General features: G+C 49.4%; 1 non-coding gene across 1 annotated transcript; it reads left to right on the top strand.

The window, feature by feature from the left end:
* The first annotated feature begins 259 nt into the window (after positions 1 to 259).
* On the top strand, positions 260 to 333 carry trnan-guu. The gene has a single exon. It is a non-coding gene; the product is annotated as a tRNA-Asn (tRNA).
* The last annotated feature ends 23 nt before the right edge of the window (positions 334 to 356 follow it).

Consider the following 356-nt stretch of genomic DNA (forward strand, 5'->3'; position numbering starts at 1 on the left):
TAAACACGTCAACCTGTTCAATGCTATCTCCAATCATTTCACTTCCTGTCCCATTCGTACTCCAGGGAGCTCAGCCTCTTTATACGAAGGTTCTTTTTGAGAAGTTTAATCGGGCATTTTTGCACAAGTCAAGTTAAGAAAGCCGTGATCCCTCGCAAGACTGCGCGGAAGACAACAATTGTAATTCTAGGCGGGGAGGCTGAATTATGAATTCGCTAATAGCCTCACTTAAGCGATGGTGGAGCCCACGCTGTCGCCTGTCTCTGTGGCGCAATTGGTCAGCGCGTTCGGCTGTTAACCGAAAGGTTGGTGGTTCAAGCCCACCCAGGGGCGGTGTGTTCGCTTTTCTTCCTTGG

This window comes from Chiloscyllium plagiosum, unplaced genomic scaffold (genome assembly GCF_004010195.1).
Source record: "Chiloscyllium plagiosum isolate BGI_BamShark_2017 unplaced genomic scaffold, ASM401019v2 scaf_97860, whole genome shotgun sequence".
Taxonomy (NCBI): Eukaryota; Metazoa; Chordata; class Chondrichthyes; order Orectolobiformes; family Hemiscylliidae; genus Chiloscyllium; species Chiloscyllium plagiosum.